General features: G+C 45.4%; 1 long non-coding RNA gene across 2 annotated transcripts in view; it reads left to right on the plus strand.

Moving 5' to 3' along the window:
- The first annotated feature begins 3,191 nt into the window (after positions 1 to 3,191).
- The window catches only part of LOC141095967 (uncharacterized), a 41,302-nt gene continuing 25,093 nt past the window's right edge, over positions 3,192 to 19,400 (plus strand). The window contains exon 1 of one of the 2 annotated variants that reach the window (XR_012233528.1): positions 3,192 to 3,279. This is a non-coding gene — a long non-coding RNA (uncharacterized lncRNA). Of the gene's footprint in view, positions 3,342 to 19,400 lie in introns of both variants that reach the window. The other variant, XR_012233529.1, reaches the window with a different exon arrangement.

Below are 19,400 nucleotides of genomic sequence, written 5' to 3' on the forward strand. Positions count from 1 at the left end.
AGGTTGAGCAAATGATGGGGCCCAAGCTAACTAAATAGGACAGGATAGGAAAGCCGCTGTCTGCCATCCGCAAAAACCCTATCCAAAATGTGCCAACCGACTGATAGGAAAAACAGGCCCTGAAGTCGCTAGGCTTCAAAAGACTATATCAGCACTCAGGTATATTCTGAAGACAGAGCAAAACAGATCAGAGACAAAAATGGAATTCAACTCACCCCCGGCCGGGGATGGCAGAACTCCCAAAAAACAAGGCAAAACAAAAACAAAACTGAAGTGTACAAAGCAGAGCAGAAAAACTTAGCTTTGAGACGCAGGAATCAGACTGGTCTACAAGAATCCAGCAGGATCACCAGCAAGGCAGAAGGGCGTTGGCTGCCTTATATCCAGTCCTCAATTCCAGCCACCCAGTCATCATCTAGCTGCCCAGGTGTTTGGTAATCAGCCTCACTACCTTCCTTCACCAGAGGAGGGAGTTCATCAGACCTCAACGGTGAAGGGAAAAATGAACTCACAACACCAGTGTCTCCAAGCCGTGCCCGCTTGCCCAGTGTCTCCAAGCCGTGTCTCCAAGCCGTGCCTGCCTGCCAGTGTACCAAGCCGTGCCTGCTTGCCCAGTGTCTCAGCCTGCCTGTTAGTCACACCTGTCCAAGTGACTTGTCCCCGAGTGGGATCAGCAGCCACAGCCAGACTCCACCCTGGAATGGCACCCGACAGCTACCTGCCACACAAGCCTGACCTCACCATCAGAGGCTCCAGTGAAGACCGAGGTAGCTGTCGTAGTCACGCCCCTTCCTGGGTAGCCTGGTTTGTGGCACAGAGGGGCCACAACCCCCCGGCTCACGCCATTCAGCCAAGGCGTGAGCGTGACAATAACTACTATAATACTGCTCCTATGTACAAGAATCTAACTACTATAATACTGCCCCTATGTACAAGGCTATAACTACTATAATACTGCTCCCTATGTACAAGAATATAACTACTATAATACTGCTCCCTATGTACTGGAATATAACTACTATAATACTGCTCCCTATGTACAAGAATATAACTACTATAATACTGCCCCCTATGTACAAGAATATAACAGCTATAATGCTGCCCCTATGTATAAGAATATAACTACTATAATACTGCAACCTATGTACAAGAATATAAATACTATAATACTGCTCCTATGTACAAGAATATAACTGCTATAATACTGCTCCTATGTACAAGAATATAAGCTATAATACTGCTCCTATGTTCAAGAATATAACTACTATAATACTATCCCCTATGTACAAGAATATAACTACTATAATACTGCTCCTATGTACAAGAATATAACAACTATATTACTGCCCCTATGTACAAGAATATAACTACTATAATAGTGCCCCTATGTGCAAAAATATAACTACTATAATACTGCCCCTATGTACAAGAATATAACTACTATAATGCTGCTCCTATGTAAAAGAATATAACTACTATAATACTGCTCCTTATGTACTGGAATATAACTACTATAATACTGCTCCCTAATTACATGAATATAACTACTATAATACTGCCCCCTATGTACAAGAATATAACTGCTAGAATACTGCCCCTATGTACAGGAATATAACTACTATAATACCGCTAATGTACAAGAATATAACTACTATAATACTGCCCCTATGTGCAAGAATATAACTACTATAATACTGCTTCAATGTACAAGAATATAACTACTATAATACTGCCCCTATGGACAAGAATATAACTATTATAATACTGCTCCTATGTACAAGAATATAACTGCTATAATACTGCCCCTATGTACAAGAATATAACTACTATAATACTGCTCCCTATGTACAAGAATATAATTGCTATAATACTGCCCCTATGTACAAGAATATAACTACGGTACTATAATACTGCTCCTATGTACAAGAATATAACTACTATAATGCTGCTCCTATGTACAAGAATATAACTACTATAATACTGCTCCTATGTACAAGAATACAACTACTATAATGCTGCTCCTATGTACAAGAATATAACTACTATAATACTGCTCCCTATGTACAAGAATATAACTACTATAATACTGCTCCTATGTACAAGAATACAACTACTATAATGCTGCTCCTATGTACAAGAATATAACTACTATAATACTGCTCCCTATGTACAAGAATATAACTACTATAATACTGCTCCTATGTACAAGAATATAACTACTATAATACTGCTCCTATGTACAAGAATATTACTATAATACTGCTCCCTATGTACAAGAATATAACTACTATAACACTGCTCCTATGTACAAGAATATAACTACTATAATACTGCCCCTATGTACAAGAATATAACTACTATAATACTGCTCCCTATGTACAAGAATATAACTGCTATAATACTGCCCCTATGTACAGGAATATAACTACTATAATACTGCTCCTATGTGCAAGAATATAACTGCTATAATACTGCCCCTATGTACAAGAATATAACTACTATACTACTGCTCCCTATGTTCAAGAATATAACTGCTATAATACTGCCCCTATGTACAGGAATATAACTAGTATAATACTGCTCCTATGTACAAGAATATAACTGCTATAATACTGCCCCTATGTACAAGAATATAACTGCTATAATACTGCTCCTATGTACAAGAATATAACTACTATAATATTATCCCCTATGTACAAGAATATAACTACTATAATAGTGCCCCTATGTACAAAAATATAACTACTATATTACTGCCCCTATGTACAAGAATATAACTTCTGTAATGCTGCTCCTATGTACAAGAATATAACTACTATAATACTGCTCCTATGTACAAGAATATAGCTACTATAATTCTGCCCCTATGTACAAGAATATAGCTACTATAATACTGCTCCCTATGTACAAGAATATAATTGCTATAATATTGCCCCTATTTACAATAATATAACTACTATAATACTGCCCCTATGTACAAGAACAGTGGCGTAAGTACCGGGGTAGCAGCCGAAGCGGTTGCTTTGCGGCCCGGCCCATATAGGGGCCCGGGTCCCCGGCTCCAATCGGCGCTACCCGGGTAGTGCAATTAACTACAACTCTTCCCCTAGCAATGCATGTCTCTTGCACTTGCAGCCCCCGGCCGGTGCTTATTCCATGTTTTACATATGCGCATATGTAATTAGCGGCACCACGTGGATGCTGAAAGCAGGAAGAACACTGCTGAGATGAGAAGATGGAACAAGCACCGGCCGGGGGCTGCAAGAGACAGAGAGAGAGGTGACTGAGTATAACGGAGGGAGGCTTAGGGGCAGGCTCTGTCTGGCCTGGCGGGCTACCGGGTAAATATACACCATGTGGTGCTGGGCGCTATATACCATGTGGTGCTGGGTGTTATATACCATGTGGTGCTGGGTGCTATATATCATGTGGTGCTGGGTGCTATAGACCATGTGGTGCTGGGTGCTATATACCATGTGGTGCTGCGTGTTATATACCATGTGGTGCTGGGTGCTATATACCATGTGGTGCTGGGTGCTATATACCATGTGGTGCTGGGCGCTATATACCATGTGGTGCTGGGCGCTATATACCAGGTGGTGCTGGGCGCTATATACCAGGTGGTGCTGGGCGCTATATACTATGTGGTGCTGGGTACTATATACCATGTGGTGTTGGGTGTTATATACCAGGTGGTGCTGGGTGCTATATACCATGTGGTGCTGGGTGCTATATACCATGTGGTGCTGGGCGCTATATACCAGGTGGTGCTGGGCGCTATATACCAGGTGGTGCTGGGTGTTATATACCAGGTGGTGCTGAGTGCTATATACCATGTGGTGCTGGGTGCTATATACCATGTGGTGCTGGGCGCTATATACTATGTGGTGCTGGGTGCTATTTACCATGTGGTGCTGGGTGCTATATACCATGTGGTGCTGGGTGCTATATACCATGTGGTGCTGCGTGTTATATACCATGTGGTGCTGGGTGCTATATACCATGTGGTGCTGGGTGCTATATACCATGTGGTGCTGGGTGCTATATACCATGTGGTGCTGGGTGCTATATACCATGTGGTGCTGGGTGCTATATACCATGTGGTGCTGGGTGCTGTATACCATGTGGTGCTGGGTGCTATATACCATGTGGTGCTGGGTGCTATATACCAGGTGGTGCTGGGTGCTATATACCATGTGGTGCTGGGTGTTATATACCATGTGGTGCTGGGTGCTATATACCATGTGGTGCTGGGTGCTATATACCATGTGGTGCTGGGTGCTATATACCATGTGGTGCTGGGTGCTATATACCATGTGGTGCTGGGTGCTATATACCATGTGGTGCTGGGTGTTATATACCATGTGGTGCTGGGTGCTATATACCATGTGGTGCTGGGTGCTATATACCATGTGGTGCTGGGTGTTATATAACATGTGGTGCTGGGTGCTATATACCATGTGGTGCTGGGTGCTATATACCATGTGGTGCTGGGCGCTATATACCATGTGGTGCTGGGCGCTATATACCATGTGGTGCTGGGCGCTATATACCATGTGGTGCTGGGCGCTATATACCAGGTGGTGCTGGGCGCTATATACCAGGTGGTGCTGGGCGCTATATACCAGGTGGTGCTGGGCGCTATATACCAGGTGGTGCTGGGCGCTATATACCAGGTGGTGCTGGGCGCTATATACCAGGTGGTGCTGGGTTCTATATACCATGTGGTGCTGGGTGCTATATACCAGGTGGTGCTGGGCGCTATATACCATGTCTTGCTGGGCGCTGTATACCATGTGGTGTTGGGTCAGCAACTTAAAATATAAAATTATCAATACTTAACTAATTTGATTGTATTGACTGAGATACAGGAGTAGGAAAAATTGTGTTACATTATTTCTAATTCTGTTACTTAATGTGACTTTAGTATGTATTATCAGTAAGGGGGGGTGTCTTGAAGGGGGTGTGGTTTTGAGGGTGTGTGTCTTTAAGGGGGCCCCGTTTAAAAGTTTGCTATGGGGCCCAATCAGTTCTAGTTACGCCCCTGTACAAGAATATAACTTCTATAATACTGCTCCTATGCACAAGAATATAACTACTATAATACTGCCCCTATGTACAAGAATATAACTACTATAATACTGCTCCTATGTACAAGAATATCACTACTATAATACTGCCCCTATGTACAAAAATATAACTACTATAATACTGCCCCTATGTACAAGAATCTTACTATAATACTGCTCCTATGTACAAGAATATAACTACTATAATACTGCTCCCTATGTACAAGAATCTTACTATAATACTGCTCCTATGTACAAGAATATAACTACTATAATACTGCTCCCTATGTACAAGAATATAGCTACTATAATACTGCCCCTATGTACAAGAATATAACTACTATAATACTGCTCCCTATGTTCAAGAATATAACTGCTATAATACTGCCCCTATGTACAGGAATATAACTAGTATAATACTGCTCCTATGTACAAGAATATAACTGCTATAATACTGCCCCTATGTACAAGAATATAACTACTATAATATTATCCCCTATGTACAAGAATATAACTACTGTAATACTGCTCCTATGTACAAGAATATAACTACTATAATATTATCCCCTATGTACAAGATTATAACTACTATAATACTGCCCCTATGTACAAGAATATAACTTCTGTAATGCTGCTCCTATGTACAAGAATATAACTACTATAATACTGCTCCCTATGTACAAGAGTATAATTGCTATAATATTGTCCCTATTTACAAGAATATAACTACTATAATACTGCTCCCTATGTACAAGAATAGAATCATAGAATCGTAGAGTTGGAAGGGGCCTCCTGGGCCATCTGGTCCAACCCCCTGCTCAAAGCAGAATTCGCTAAATTATCCCAGTCAGATGTCTGTCCAGTCTCTGTTTGAAGACTTCCATTGAAGGAGAACTCACCACTTCTCGTGGCAGCTTGTTCCACTCATTGATCACTCTAACTGTCAAAAAGTTTTTTCTAATATCTAATCTGTATCTCCTCCCATTCAGTTTCATCCCATTGCTTCTAGTCTTTCCTTGTGCAAATGAGAATAAAGTTGATCCTTCTACAATGTGACAGCCCTTTAGATATTTGTAGACAGCTATTAAGTCTCCTCTCAGTCTTCTCTTTTGCAAACTAAACATTCCCAAATCCTGCAACCTTTCCTCATAAGACAGGGTTTGCAGACCGGTCACCATTCTGGTCGCTCTTTTCTGAACTTGCTCCAGTTTGTTGATGTCTTTTTTCAAATGTGGTGCCCATAACTGGACACAATATTCCAGATGAGGTCTGACCAAAGAGGAGTAGAGGGAAATAATGACTTCATGTGATCTAGACTGTATGCTTCTGTTAATACATCCTAGAATTGCATTTGCCTTTTTTGCTGCTGCATCTCACTGTTGACTCATATTCAGTCTGTGATCTATTAGTATACCCAAGTCTTTTTCACATGTGCAGTTGCTTAGCCCTATTCCTCCCATTCTGTATATGCTTTTTTCATTTTTATTGCCCAGATGTAGTACTTTGCATTTTTCCCTGTTAAAAAACATTCTGTTAGTTGCTGCCCACTTCTCCAGTTTATTTATATCTTTTTGAATCCTCTCTCTCTTCTCTAGTATTAGCGATCCCTCCTAGCTTTGTGTCATCAGCAAATTTAATCAGTTTACCCTCAATTCCTTCATCTAAATCGTTGATAAAGATGTTGAACAATACAGGGCCCAGGACAGAGCCCTGTGGTACCCCACTTGAGACATTCTTCCAACTGGATGTGCAGCCATTCATGACCACTCTTTGGGTCCGATCACTAAGCCAGTTAAGAATCCACCTAATAGTTGCCTTGTCCATTCCATACTTAGTCATTTTTTCAATAAGGACTGTATGAGATACTTTGTCAAATGCTTTGCTGAAGTCAAGATATACTATATCTACAGCATTTCCTTGATCCATCCAATCAGTGATTCTGTCATAGAAGGAAATTAAGTTAGTCTGACATGACTTATTAGTTACAAACCCATGCTGACTCTGTTTAATCACTTCATTCTTATCCAGGTACTGACATACATGTTGTAATTTGTTCAAAGATCTTTCCTGGTATAGAAGTCAGACTCACCGGCCTATAGTTGCCTGGGTCCACCTTCTTCACCTTTTTGAAGATAGGAACAACATTTGCTCTTCTCCAGTCTTCTGGGACTTCTCCTGTTCTCCAAGAATTTTCAAAGATTATGGAGAGGGGTTCAAAGGTTCAAAAATTTCTTCTGCTATCTCCTTCAGTACTCTGGGGTGTAATTCATCTGGACCTGGAGACTTGAATTCATTTAGGTTAGCTGTTTCCTCACTATCTTTCCGTTTATAGATATCCTGGATTCTTCTATTCCCTTAATAGGACAGTGAAGAACAGTTGATGTTACATTTCCTTTCTGAGAGAAAACAGATGCAGAATAGGAATTTAAAAGTTCGGCCTTCTTAACAGTCTGTCTTACCATTTCATCATTTTCATCCTGTAAAAATCCTATAGCATCTTTGACTTTTCTTTTACTTTTGACATATCCCCAAAATCCTTTATTATTGCTTTTGACATCTCTTGCAAGCCTCAATTCATTGTCAGCTTTAAATAATCTGATTTGTGCCCTGCAGGTTCTGCAGACAACATTATATTCTTCTTTAGATATGCCTCCCTCTTTCCATTTTATAAACATTTTTTCTTCCTTTTTAGCATGTGCTTAAGTTCTGTGTTCATCCATCTTGGCTTCCTTAAATGCTTCCTATTCTTCCCTCTTTTCGGAATTGTTAACAATTGTGCTTTGAGAATTTCATTTTTCAAGATTTCCCTTCCTTCCTGGACATTTTTGTCTTTAAGGATATCCAGCCATTGGATCCCTCCAATTCTCTTTCTGAATCCCTTAAAATCTGCCTTTCTGAAATCTAACCTTGACGTCTGAGTCTTCACAGGTCTTCCTCCTCTAGTTATCCAAAATTCTAAAATAGCATGGTCGCTACCTCCTAGGGTCCCAGCCACTTTTACCTCCTCAACCATTTCCTCCCTGTTTATAAGGATTAGATCCAAGGTAGCAGTTCCCCTTGTTTTCTCCCCTACCTTTTGGAAGATAAAGTTGTCAGCAAGAGAGGATAAGAATTTCCTTGACCTGTTAGTTTTGCCTGAGAGAGATTCCCAACAAATGTCTGGATAGTTGAAATCTCCCATGACAACTATGTCATATTTTTTGGAGAACTTTGCCATTTGATGCATAAAGAGTTCATCCATATCTTCAGCTTGCACAGGCGGCCTGTAGTAAATGCCTACAATGGTGTCCTTTCCATTGTTCTGTTCTTGTATTCTTACCCAAACAGTTTCTACAGAACTCCCAGTCTCTGAAGCTTCAATCTCTGTGCAGATATACGCATTTCTAACATACAATGCGACACCTCCTCCTCGTTTATCAAGTCTGTTTTTTGCAAATAAGTTGTATCCTTCTAGTCTTGTATTCCAATCATTTGTATTGTCCCACCAAGTTTCAGTGATTCCAATGACATCATATTTCTTTTCCTGTGTTAGTAGTTCCAATTCTCCTTGTTTGTTGCCCATGCTTTGTGCATGGGCAACATATAACTACAATAATACTGCCCCCTATGTACAAGAATATAACTACTATAATACTGCTCCTATGCACAAGAATATAACTACTATAATACTGCCCCCTATGTATAAGAATATAACTACTATAATACTGCTCCTATGTACAGGAATATAACTACTATAATACTGCCCCCTATGTACAAGAATATAACTACTATAATACTGCCCCCTATTTTTCTAGAATATAACTACTATAATACTGCCCCTATGTACAGGAATATAACTACTATAATACTGCTCCTATGTACAAGAATATAACTACTATAATACTGCTCCTATGTACAGGAATATAACTACTATAATACTACCCCCTATGTACAAGAATATAACTACTATAATACTGCCCCCTATGTACAAGAATATAATTACTATAATACTACCCCCTATGTACAAGAATATAACTACTATAATACTGCTCTTATGTACAGGAATATAACTACTATAATACTGCTCCTATGTACAGGAATATAACTACTATAATACTGCCCCCTATGTACAAGAATATATCTACTATAATACTGCTCCTATGTACAAGAATATAACTACTATAATACTGCTCCTAAGTACAGGAATATAACTACTATAATAATGCCCCCATGTACAAGAATATAACTACTATAATACTGCTCCTATGTACAAGAATATAACTGCTATAATACTGCTCCCTATGTACAAGAATATAACTACTATAATACTGATCCTATGTACAAGAATATAACTACTATAATACTGCTCCTGTGTATAAGAATATAACTACTATAATACTGCCCCCTATGTACAAGAATATAACTACTATAATACTGCTCCTATGTATAAGAATATAACTACTATAATACTGCTCCTATGTACAAGAATATAACTACTATAATACTGCTCCTATGTACAGGAATATAACTACTATAATACTGCCCCTATGTACAGGAATATAACTACTATAAAGATGTTGGAAATGGTGATGAAATGGAACCAATATATTTATTAAGAGACACCTCTTAAAATATGTGGTGAATCTTTGATGCCTACGCCAGTAATTGAAATTACATCAATTTCTGGCCTAAGTGATGGGAATATTACTGAAATATGGTAAATACTTCTTGTTCTAGATCTTTTCATTTCAGGTTATTTTTTCTAACACATTTCAAGCCTCTTCTATAAAAAGAAAACACATCTTGCTGCTTTCTGATTTTACACTTGAAGAGGCGGCTCTCTTCCCTTGGGATAAGGTTTTGTTAATGGTGCAATGACTTCCATCCGTTTTAATTAAAAGTTAATCTGTCACTGTGCACTGTACACATTGTAATCTCTGCTCAGTGTCAAGAAAAACCCAGAAATAAACTTATATGGGGGCGACGAAGAGCGGTAAACATGGCGAAATGCACAGAAAGCTTCTTATTGGTCTTATTGGAATAAGACAAAATATTTGTAATTAAAGGGCTATTACCATTCTGTAAATGTATGTTCTCACAAGGATATGCTGTCACTTAACGGCCCTGCATGTGTAGTGTGGGGTAGGGGCGGACACTGACAGCTTGGGGCCCCTGTGCAAGAAATGTCTCTGGGCCCCCTTCCTTTTATTGCGACAAAGCTATATATATATATATATATATATATATATATATAGCCACACACACATACATGTATATTTATTACGTAGTCTCCTTTATTATGTATATTGCTGTCCCTTATTATACAGTGCCCTCTCTTGTCATGTACAGTACCGTCCCTTACATATTGGATTATATAGAGCCCTGATTTTTATTACATACTGTCCTGTTTTCTTAGCTGTATAAGGCTGGTTTCACATTAGCGTTGAAACAATGCTGTGCACTGTGTCGGTAAGCCCCGCCCCGATCCGGCTCCCTGCCCGCCCCATCTGGGATCACCGCCTACTTTCGCATTTGCACGCATGCGATCGGCGCACCCTATCTTTAGCATAGGGTGCGCAGATCATGTGCTGCCAGTGTGAAAGTAGCGTGCTGCGCACTTTTGACGGTGCGCCGTGCGCGCCGAAATGCAACATGCTGCATTTCGGCGCGCACGGCGCACAGTCAAAAGTGCGCAGCACGCTATTTTCACGCTGGCAGTGCATGATCTGCGCACCCTATGCTAAAGATAGGGTGTGCCGATCGCATGCGTGCAAATGCGAAAGTAGGCGGTGATCCCGGATGGGGCGGGCAGGGAGCCGGATCGGGGCGGGGCTTACCGACGCAGTGCGCAGCGTTGTTTCAACGCTAATGTGAAACCAGCCTAATGCAATGATGGCTGATGGAGCATGGGAAAGCTTCCTCTCTAATGGAGGAGCTGATGGACTGGTAGTCTGGTCACCGGCTCCTCCATCAGCAGTCATTTTATATCTAACAAGAGAGAAGACTATGTAATAAAAGAGGGCGCTGTGAATAATAAAAATGACAAGAATACACTATGTAAGAGACAGCACTATACAAACGGCAGAGGAAGCTATATAATAAGGGACGGCACCATATATAACTAGAGAGGATGGTACATAATAAGGGACGATGTTATACATAATAAAAGAGGAAACTACAGTATGTAACTAAGGATGGTGTTATACAGAATTAGTGAGTACACTATATACTAAGGGACTGTGTTATACATAATAAGTACGTATACTATATACTAAGGGACTGTGTTATACATAATAAGTACGTACACTATATACTAAGGGACTGTGTTAGACATAGTGAGTACACTATATACTAAGCGACTGTGTTAGACATAGTGAGTACACTATATACTAAGGGACTGTGTTAGACATAATAAGCGATAATGTCTTCCTCCACCTCCCCCAGTTCCTAAGGCCATTATAAGTCCCCCTTCCTCCCATCCCAATCCCCCACACGCCTCATTGTCCTCCTCCCCCCGCATCCCATTATTGTCCTCTCCCCCTCCCCATCATTGCTCTCTTCACCACCTCCATCATTTTCTTCTTCCCCACCATTATCTTTGCTTTCTCCCCCACCACCCTCATTATTGCCCTTTCCACCACCTCCATCATTGCCTTCTCCCCTACCACCCCATCATGGCCTTCTCTCCATCACCCCCATCATGGCCTTCTCCCCATCATGGCCTTCTCCCCATCACTCCATCATGGCCTTCTCCCCATCACTCCATCATGGCCTTCTCCCCATCACTCCATCATGGCCTTCTCCCCATCACCCCATCATGGCCTTCTCCCCATCACCCCATCATGGCCTTCTCCCCATCACCCCTTCATTGCCTTCTCCTCCACCTACACACACACATACACACACACACACACACACAGAACCTCTCACATGTCTGCAGCATTACCGGCGCCCGCGCTTTCTCGCTTTGGCACAGTGGCTAGCTAGCAGCTGATTGATGATGTCATCCAGTGGCGCTGCTCTCTGTGTCAGAAATAGGAAGCGCTGGCGCCACCACGCCCCGACCACACCCATTTCACAACTAGTCATACCCATGTCCACGCCTCAACCACACCCATTTAGCACTGCTTATCACACTGACTGGTACTGAGGGCACAGAGGCTGGTACTGAGGAAAAGAAAGAAAGAACAGAGAGAGAGAAAAAAGAAAACAGAGAAAGGAGAGAGAGAAAGATCATAGAGAAAGAAAGAAAGAAAGAAAGAAAGAAAGAAGAAAGAAAAAAACAAAAAGAAAGAAAGAACAGAGAGAGAAAGAGGGGACAGAAAAAAAGAACAAAAAGAGACAGAGAAAAAAAGAAAGACGGGAAAGAAAGATAGAACAGAGAGGGAGAGAGAAAGAGGGGAAAGAAAGAACAGAGAGAAAGAAAGATTCTATAAAGATACTATAGCAGTCCGACTCCCATTGTAGTGCCCACCTGAGCCTCCCGATGCAGGACATATTATGATCCCCTCACATGGCTGACATCCCCGAGTCCAAGGCGATCCCGCTGTCAGAGGAGAACACGGTGATGGATCTGAAGCATTCCCTGAAGTTCCTCCATGGTTCCGTCACAATCTCCTCCCAAAATTACCTCATTTGCGGTCAGCTTCTAGCATGTCGCTTCCGGTGGAACGTCACGTGCGAATTTTAAAGTGCTCCTCGGTGCTCCGCCATGTACTCCAGTGTCCGTGGGAAAAGTAAGCTCCCGGCCGGAGCAGTGGGGCAGACTCTCAAATTTGGGACTGTCCCACTGGATCTGGGACAGTTGGGAGGTATGAATGCTCCCCACCATGCACCTTGTACACGCACGGCTCCGCAGACCTCATACACATATGGTTCCGCTCTGTAGACCTCGCACACACACGGCTCCACTCAGTACACCTCGTACACACGAAGCTCCGCTCCGTACACCTCTCCGCTCTGTACACACCTGGCTCTGCTCCGTACACCTCATACACACGTGGCTCTGCTCCGTACACCTCATACACATGTGGCTCCGCTCCGTACACACACTGCTCTGCTCCATACACCTCATACATACGCGACTCCGCTCTGTACACCTCATACACATGCGGCTCCGCTCTGTACACCTCATACACACGTGACTCCGCTCCGTACACCTTATACACATGCGGCTCCACTCTGTACACCTCATACACGCGTGGCTCCGCTCCGTACACGTCATACACATGCGGCTCCACTCCGTACACCTCGTAGACACGTGGCTCCGCTCCGCACACCCCATACACACGCAGCTCTGCTCCTTACACGCGCGACTCCACTCTGTACACCTCGTACCCGCGCGCGTCCGCTCCGTAGACCTCATATACGCGCGGCTCTGCTCCGTACACCTCGTACACGCGTGTCTTCACTCCACACACCTCGAACACGCCCAGCTCCGCTCCGCTCCGCACACCTCGTATACAATGCTCTGCTCCATACACCTCATACACACGGCTCCGCTCCGTACACCTCGCACACGCGCGGCTCTGCTCCGTACACCCTGTACACGCGCGGCTCTGCTCCGCACACCTCGTACATACACGGCTCTGCTCCGTACACCCTGTACTCGCGCGGCTCTGCTCCGCACACCTCGTACACACACGGCTCTGCTCCGTACACCCTGTACTCGCGCGGCTCTGCTCCACACACCTCGTACACACACGGCTCTGCTACATCCACCCTGTAAACCCCTCCTGACCCCACACATACACTTCCCTCATCCAGCATCATGACGACAAGCACAGCTGGCAATACCTAAGCTGGCAAACTGCGTCAAGGTTCCTTACACTTGTCAGTCCTACTCTAACATGAAAACCACAGAAAGAGGAAGAAATCCTCCAAAAAATCAGGAAAAAACCATGAACAGGCAGAGATGCTTACCTGTATAGACAGGAACCTTGATGCGGTTTGCCAGCTTACGTATTAGGCCGGAGTCACACTGGCGAGGAATACGGGAGAGTGAGAGGCGCAAAAAGCACGCATTAGACACGGACAAATGATTTTCTATGGGGTCACTCGCACCAGGCGTATATTTCTCATCCGGATCCTACGCTCTGTGCCACTCGCAGCATGCTGCGATTGTCAACGTACTACGCCCGTAGTACGCCAATGCAAGTCTATGGGTGCGCAAAAAATACGGATTACACACGGAACACACATGTGACTTGCGAGAAATACGCACCCGGTGTCTTTTAGCAAAGCCGGCAATTCAGTGCGCGATACAGTAAACTCACACTGACAGGTTTAATAAAGAAACGAAAGAATAGATATATACACATAGAATACACATAGAATACACATAGAATGCATATATATATATATATATATATATATATATATGCATTCTATGTGTCTATATCTATTATTTCGTTTCTGTTAGAAACCCTGTCATAGGGCTCCATTATATGTCCATTTTGCAAGCCTGCGAGAAAATCTCGGCATACGGATGCCATACGGATTACATACGGATGCTGACATGCGCAAAATACGCGACCACACCTTGATTACGGATGACATACGGAGCACTATTTAGGGGTCTGTCATCCGTATTACGCCTGTAAACTACGGACCGTATTTTGCGCAGGTTAGTGTGACTCCAGCCTTATGGCCAAAGTATCAACCAATACCTTACATATATTTATATGTTTTTATGCACTTTATATCTTTTTCAGGGTGTTGTTGGGCCCAAATGGTTCTGTAAACTGTGGCCTCTGTTCACACGGGATGCATTACAGTTAGCACTGGGCAGCCCCCTATATGGTGTTACTAAGAGGCTGTGAACCATATGCTCTGCATTCCCTGTGTGAACACTGCCACATACGGATTATTTTTTTGCACTGGTGTGCCACACGGCCAATCCCTGATTGTAGGCTGGCTGTTTCATTTGGTAATATTGCACCTGTGCAGCTGCCATTTTACTTGGGTCCGCTGCACCCTGTTAGTGCAGATATATTGAGGCCTGTCTATACAGGTAAGCATCTCTGCCTGTTCATGGTTTTTTCCTGATTTTTTTAAGGATTTTTTCCTCTTTCTGTCTCCATGTGTAGTGCGGGGTCTGTCACTCTCTACCTGTCCTCCACGTGTAGTGTAGGGTCTGTCACTCTCTACCTGTCCTCCATGTGTAGTGTAGGGTCTGTCGCTCTCTACCTGTCCTCCATGTGTAGTGCGGGGTCTGTCGCTCTCTACCTGTCCTCCATGTGTAGTGCGGGGTCTGTCATTCTCTACCTGTCCTCCACGTGTAGTGCGGGGTCTGTCGCTCTCTACCTGTCCTCCATGTGTAGTGTAGGGTCTGTCGCTCTCTACCTGTCCTCCATGTGTAGTGTAGGGTCTGTCGCTCTCTACCTGTCCTCCATGTGTAGTGTAGGGTCTGTCGCTCTCTACCTGTCCTCCATGTGTAGTGTGGGGTCTGTCGCTCTCTACCTGTCCTCCACGTGTAGTGCGGGGTCTGTCGCTCTCTACCTGTCCTCCACGTGTAGTGTGGGGTCTGTCACTCTCTACCTGTCCTCCATGTGTAGTGTAGGGTCTGTCACTCTCTACCTGTCCTCCATGTGTAGTGTAGGGTCTGTCACTCTCTATCTCTCCTCCATGTGTAGTGCGGGGTCTGTCACTCTCTACCTGTCCTCCACGTGTAGTGCGGGGTCTGTCGCTCTCTACCTGTCCTCCATGTGTAGTGTAGGGTCTGTCGCTCTCTACCTGTCCTCCATGTGTAGTGTAGGGTCTGTCGCTCTCTACCTGTCCTCCATGTGTAGTGTGGGGTCTGTCACTCTCTACCTGTCCTCCACGTGTAATGCGGGGTCTGTCGCTCTCTACCTGTCCTCCATGTGTAGTGTGGGGTCTGTCGCTCTCTACCTGTCCTCCATGTGTAGTGTGGGGTCTGTCGCTCTCTACCTGTCCTCCACGTGTAGTGCGGGGTCTGTCGCTCTCTACCTGTCCTCCATGTGTAGTGTGGGGTCTGTCACTCTCTACCTGTCCTCCATGTGTAGTATGGGGTCTGTCGCTCTCTCTCCTCCATGTGTAGTGCGGGGTCTGTCGCTCTCTCTCCTCCATGTGTAGTGCGGGGTCTGTCGCTCTCTCTCCTCCATGTGTAGTGCAGGGTCTGTCGCTCTCTACCTGTCCTCATGTGTAGTGCATGGTCTGTCACTTTCTACCTGTCCTCCATTTGTAGTGTGGGGTCTATCACTCTCTACCTGTCTTCCATGTGTAGTATGGGGTCTGTCACTCTCTATCTCTCCTCCATGTGTAGTGCATGGTCTGTCACTTTCTACCTGTCCTCCATGTGTAGTGCGGAGTCTGTCGCTCTCTATCTGTCCTCCATGTGTAGTGCATGGTCTGTCACTTTCTACCTGTCCTCCATGTGTAGTGCGGAGTCTGTCGCTCTCTATCTGTCCTCCATGTGTAGTGCATGGTCTGTCACTTTCTACCTGTCCTCCATGTGTAGTGCGGAGTCTGTCGCTCTCTACATGTCCTCCATGTGTAGTGCGGGGTCTGTCGCTCTCTACCTGTCCTCCATGTGTAGTGCGGGGTCTGTCACTCTCTACCTGTCCTCCATGTGTAGTGTGGGGTCTGTCACTCTCTCTCCTCCATGTGTAGTGTGGGGTCTGTCCCTCTCTCTCCTCCATGTGTAGTGCGGGGTCTGTCACTCTCTACCTGTCCTCCATGTGTAGTGCGGGGTCTGTCATTCTCTACCTGTTCTCCATGTGTAGTGCGGGGTCTGTCCCTCTCTCTCCTCCATGTGTAGTGCGGGGTCTGTCCCTCTCTCTCCTCCATGTGTAGTGCGGGGTCTGTCCCTCTCTCTCCTCCATGTGTAGTGTGGGGTCTGTCCCTCTCTCTCCTCCATGTGTAGTGCGGGGTCTGTCACTCTCTACCTGTCCTCCATGTGTAGTGCGGGGTCTGTCATTCTCTACCTGTTCTCCATGTGTAGTGTGGGGTCTGTCCCTCTCTCTCCTCCATGTGTAGTGCGGGGTCTGTCACTCTCTACCTGTCCTCCATGTGTAGTGCGGGGTCTGTCACTCTCTACCTGTCCTCCATGTGTAGTGTGGGGTCTGTCACTCTCTACCTGTCCTCCATGTATAGTGCAGGGTCTGTCATTCTCTACCTGTTCTCCATGTGTAGTGCGGGGTCTGTCACTCTCTTCCTGTCCTCCATGTGTAGTGCAGGGTCTGTCATTCTCTACCTGTCCTCCATGTGTAGTGCGGGGTCTGTCACTCTCTTCCTGTCCTCCATGTGTAGTGCGGGGTCTGTCGCTCTCCTCCATGTGTAGTGCGGGGTCTGTCATTCTCTACCTGTTCTCCATGTGTAGTGCGGGGTCTGTCCCTCTCTCTCCTCCATGTGTAGTGCGGGGTCTGTCCCTCTCTCTCCTCCATGTGTAGTGCGGGATCTGTCCCTCTCTCTCCTCCATGTGTAGTGTGGGGTCTGTCACTCTCTCTCCTCCATGTGTAGTGTGGGGTCTGTCCCTCTCTCTCCTCCATGTGTAGTGCGGGGTCTGTCACTTTCTACCTGTCCTCCATGTGTAGTGCGGGGTCTGTCATTCTCTACCTGTTCTCCATGTGTAGTGCGGGGTCTGTCCCTCTCTCTCCTCCATGTGTAGTGCGGGGTCTGTCACTCTCTACCTGTCCTCCATGTGTAGTGCGGGGTCTGTCACTCTCTACCTGTCCTCCATGTGTAGTGTGGGGTCTGTCACTCTCTACCTGTCCTCCATGTGTAGTGCAGGGTCTGTCATTCTCTACCTGTTCTCCATGTGTAGTGCGGGGTCTGTCACTCTCTTCCTGTCCTCCATGTGTAGTGCAGGGTCTGTCATTCTCTACCTGTCCTCCATGTGTAGTGCGGGGTCTGTCGCTCTCTCTCCTCCATGTGTAGTGCGGGGTCTGTCATTCTCTACCTGTCCTCCATGTGTAGTGCGGGGTCTGTCACTCTCTACCTGTCCTCCATGTGTAGTGCGGGGTCTGTCGCTCTCTCTCCTCCATGTGTAGTGCGGGGTCTGTCATTCTCTACCTGTCCTCCATGTGTAGTGCGGGGTCTGTCACTCTGTATCTCTCCTCCATGTGTAGTGCAGGGTCTGTCATTCTCTACCTGTCCTCCATGTGTAGTGCGGGGTCTGTCGCTCTCTCTCCTCCATGTGTAGTGCGGGGTCTGTCATTCTCTACCTGTCCTCCATGTGTAGTGCGGGGTCTGTCGCTCTCTCTCCTCCATGTGTAGTGCGGGGTCTGTCACTCTGTATCTCTCCTCCATGTGTAGTGCGGGGTCTGTCATTCTCTACCTGTTCTCCATGTGTAGTGTGGGGTCTGTCCCTCTCTCTCCTCCATGTGTAGTGCGGGGTCTGTCACTCTCTACCTGTCCTCCATGTGTAGTGCGGGGTCTGTCACTCTCTACCTGTCCTCCATGTGTAGTGCAGGGTCTGTCATTCTCTACCTGTCCTCCATGTGTAGTGTGGGGTCTGTCACTCTCTACCTGTCCTCCATGTGTAGTGCGGGGTCTGTCGCTCTCTCTCCTCCATGTGTAGTGCGGGGTCTGTCATTCTCTACCTGTCCTCCATGTGTAGTGCGGGGTCTGTCGCTCTCTCTCCTCCATGTGTAGTGCGGGGTCTGTCACTCTGTATCTCTCCTCCATGTGTAGTGCGGGGTCTGTCATTCTCTACCTGTTCTCCATGTGTAGTGTGGGGTCTGTCCCTCTCTCTCCTCCATGTGTAGTGCGGGGTCTGTCACTCTCTACCTGTCCTCCATGTGTAGTGCGGGGTCTGTCACTCTCTACCTGTCCTCCATGTGTAGTGCAGGGTCTGTCACTCTCTACCTGTTCTCCATGTGTAGTGTGGGGTCTGTCACTCTCTACCTGTCCTCCATGTGTAGTGTAGGGTCTGTCACTCTCTACCTGTCCTCCATGTGTAGTGCGGGGTCTGTCGCTCTCTACCTGTCCTCCATGTGTAGTGCAGGGTCTGTCATTCTCTACCTGTCCTCCATGTGTAGTGCGGGGTCTGTCACTCTCTACCTGTCCTCCATGTGTAGTGCAGGGTCTGTCATTCTCTACCTCTCCTCCATGTGTAGTGCAGGGTCTGTCACTCTCTACCTGTCCTCCATGTGTAGTGCGGGGTCTGTCACTCTCTACCTGTCCTCCATGTGTAGTGCGGGGTCTGTCACTCTCTACCTGTCCTCCATGTGTAGTGCAGGGTCTGTCATTCTCTACCTCTCCTCCATGTGTAGTGCAGGGTCTGTCACTCTCTTCCTGTCCTCCATGTGTAGTGCAGGGTCTGTCACTCTCTACCTGTCCTCCATGTGTAGTGCGGGGTCTGTCACTCTCTACCTGTCCTCCATGTTTTTT

The sequence above is a fragment of the Dendrobates tinctorius genome, unplaced genomic scaffold (assembly GCF_039654945.1).
Source record: "Dendrobates tinctorius isolate UK_male_01 unplaced genomic scaffold, ASM3965494v1 ptg000070l, whole genome shotgun sequence".
Taxonomy (NCBI): Eukaryota; Metazoa; Chordata; class Amphibia; order Anura; family Dendrobatidae; genus Dendrobates; species Dendrobates tinctorius.